This window comes from Schistocerca nitens, chromosome 8 (assembly GCF_023898315.1).
Source record: "Schistocerca nitens isolate TAMUIC-IGC-003100 chromosome 8, iqSchNite1.1, whole genome shotgun sequence".
In the NCBI taxonomy this organism is placed as follows: domain Eukaryota; kingdom Metazoa; phylum Arthropoda; class Insecta; order Orthoptera; family Acrididae; genus Schistocerca; species Schistocerca nitens.
The window spans coordinates 622,637,286-622,640,864 of NC_064621.1; the positions used below are offsets into that span (position 1 = coordinate 622,637,286).

General features: G+C 37.4%; 1 non-coding gene across 1 annotated transcript; it reads left to right on the forward strand.

Moving 5' to 3' along the window:
• The first annotated feature begins 1,338 nt into the window (after window positions 1–1,338).
• Window positions 1,339–1,413, forward strand: Trnas-cga (transfer RNA serine (anticodon CGA)). The gene has a single exon. It is a non-coding gene; the product is annotated as a tRNA-Ser (tRNA).
• Window positions 1,414–3,579: the final 2,166 nt, after the last annotated feature.

The following is a 3,579-nucleotide window of genomic DNA, read 5'->3' on the forward strand; positions in this document are numbered from 1 at the left end:
GTGCTCAGAGTTGAATGGAGAAATAGGGCAATGATTTGGTACAACTTTCATCCCCTTAATTTTGATTTGAATAGTAATTAAGTTATGTGATGGTGACTCTATTCTTTTTTTTTTCACAACGTAAATTTATGCTACTGCACATCTTGAGTTTTTGCTATTTTGCAAATGGAAAAAGAGATCCAAATTTTTCAAGTTTAACCAGTTTCAGACAGTTATGACTTAGAGTAATGTATTGTGGTGTAATGTGCACTTGATTTTAAAATTTTAATAGTCCACACCTTTCATAGTGTAGTCAATTTTAGTGCTAATTATTGTAATGTTATGAGAACTATGCAATGTATTTATTTATGATGTAATGACTATCATTTGCCATTAGTGTTAAAACATTTTTTTCTTAGAGTTAAGTTAGAAGTGTAAGTGTATTAAAGTAGGGTACTTTGTTCCATTTTATCATTTACTGTGGTGGAGGAGAACCACCTCCAAGGGAACTGACAGCAGTGCATTTCCTTGCCTACTGCCACTTGGACCTGTTGAAGGCATGGACACTTTGGTGAGAAAGTGTGTAAAATCTCATTAAAAGTGTGAAAGTGCTAGTGAAAAATACCAAACACTGAGCAAGTGAAATTTTCTGTCAAAAAAAAAAAACAGAACTGCGCAGTGTAATTTAACTTTTTGCAACCCATGAGGATTTATTTTGTTTAGAAAGACAGAACTTGTACAAAGTGGCATGTGTTTTAAACTGTAATCTTTGTTTACCCAAAATGGTCATCACTTATGATGAAGATGCATAATTTCTGTTAAAAGTATAACTTGTGGATATTCTGTGCAAATGTACAATACACTGTATGGGGATTTTCATATGGCTAGTGTATATAAGTTAAAATTTGAAAACACATATGTACTGTAGTTTTTGATAAGATTTCTTATGTGATTTTTTTGTGCATAGATTTTAAACCCAATTACTGGCGTCACTTGTGGTCATTGAATTGTTTAGTTAGCTATTTGCAATATCTATCTGGTCAGTCCAATGAGGGGGGTGGTGTGATGAAGCAAGCTGGGATATTTTTACTTCCCCTCTTTTTTTGCCATCTGCCTCCTTAAAATACATTTTTTCATTTTTGAATTAAGTGCCATTAACATACATTAATATATTTCCAGAATGAGATTTTCACTCTGCAGCGGAGTGTGCGCTGATATGAAACTTCCTGGCAGATTAAAACTGTGTGCCCGACCGAGACTCGAACTCGGGACCTTTGCCTTTCGCGGGCAAGTGCTCTACCAACTGAGCTACCGAAGCACGAATCACGACCGGTAGCTGTGAGTACCGGTCGTGATTCGTGCTTCGGTAGCTCAGTTGGTAGAGCACTTGCCCGCGAAAGGCAAAGGTCCCGAGTTCGAGTCTCGGTCGGGCATACAGTTTTAATCTGCCAGGAAGTTTCATACATTAATATAATCTGCATTTTCATAAAAGAGAAAGGCTGGCCCTCAGTTTTAAAGAATATTAACACCAGATCTAATTTTGTGCTTAGTTTTATGTATGTAATTGATTTTCTAATTTATTTTGACTATTTCTAGTTAGTATCTTTCATTATAGACTGAAATCAGTGCTTGTTTCGTAACTTAAATTCTATTGTTGACTTATAAACAAATATAACTTCTGTACTAAGTATAAACATTAAGGAGACGAAACAACAGCATTCTTGAAGGATCTATTTGGCTCTATTTGAAAACTTGTTAGCGAAACCCGCCCTTAATTAATCCCAAAGTAATTAACAGTTTTGTCAGGAGCATTGTTTGTGCAATGATATTTGCTAATTTCATCATTTAAACAAAGAATTCAGTTTAACCCTTGTAGGAGAAGACACTGTTAAAAAGAACAAATTTTTTGATGTATTCAGTTAATTTAATGAGTTAAGTTTTAATTGTAATTTCTGTAAGTTAAACTTCGAACAGTTTGTAGTTTTACCACCTATTATTGTGAAGATATATGAGGGTCATCCACAAAGCAAGTTCCATTTCTATTTCTATACGCGGCAGCGCTACGATCGCAGTTCCGAGCATGCACAGCAGTTACTCTGACTCAAGGAGAAGACATGTACACCATTTTCAGATCGCTGCTGCAAATGTGTGCTTTGTAGTGCTTCTTTAAAATATCAGCCGTAACTGAAAATGCCACTGCTTGTGAAATCAGATCTGTGATTCATTTTCTAAATGCCAAGAAAGTTAAACCAAAGGAAATTTATCAGTAAATCTGCAAGGTTTACGGACAAAATGCTATGAGTGATTCAATGGTTAGAAGATGGCTCAGACTGTTCAATGGAGGACATGATTAAGTGCATGATGAAGAACAAACTGGACGCCTTTCTGTGGTTACTGATGAACTGGTTCAAACAATTGAAGAGAAGATTAAGCACAACTGCTCCTAGTGACTTTCATCTCTTCTTACAACTAAAATCTGTCCTTGGTGGTTAACACTTCAGCATTGCTGACGAACTGAAAGAACATGTTACCACTTGGTTGAATACACAGGTGGCAACCTTCCATGAAAAAGGCATACAAAAACTTGTGCCACACTGTGACAAGTGCCTACAAATTTTCGGAAGCTATGTAGAAAAGTACAGCGTGTTTGTAAATGAATATCAGGGTTTTAATGTTTTATAACATTTTATTACATTAAACTTACGGTTATAAATGATATGTCAAATTAAAGAGCAACTCAAACAATTGTGTTTGGCACCAGTGCGCATGCGCAACGCGCAATGTTTCCGCCGCAATCCTTTAAACAGTGGTAGTGGCGAAGATGGCAACTAGTGAACAGAAAGCATTTTGTGTTTTGCAGTTTGCAAAGACCAAATCTGTAGTTACTGTGCAACGTGTGTTCCGGCTGGCGCTCAGTTGTGATCCTTCACGTGATAATAACATCCACAGATGGTATCATCAGTTTGAAGATACCAGCTGCCTTTGTAAAGAGAAGAGTACAGGACGACCAAGAGTTAGTGAAGAGACAGTTGAGAAAGTGAGAGAGTTGTTCACTCGTAGCCCAAAGAAATCAGTCCGGGAGGCTAGTCGTGCATTACAAGTTCCCGTGTTGACTTTTTGGAAAGTTTTAAGAAAATGCATACAACTGCGTCCTTACCATTTACAGTTATTACAGGCTCTAAAGTCAGCAACCATGGATTACGTGCCAAATTTGCAAATGAAATGTTGTTTCATGATGATGAAGTTTTTCTGCATCATGTTGTCTTCAGTGATCAATCAACCTTTCACCTTAGTGGACATGTTAACACTCACAATGTGCACATCTGGGGCTCAGAAAATCCTCACGAGGTGGTACAAATGCAACGAGATTCCCCTAAAGTAACTGTTTTTGTGCCGTATCCCAGCAGAAAGTTTATGGGCCTTTCTTTTTTTGTGAACCTACTGTAACTGGCTCTTCTTACCTTGATACACTAGAGCAATGGCTCTTCCCTCAGTTGGAAGAAGATGAGCCAGAGAACTTCATTTACCAGCAAGATGGTGCGCCACCTCACTGGCATAGCGAAGTACACAATTGGTTGAACTTCACTGTACCCAAGAGTT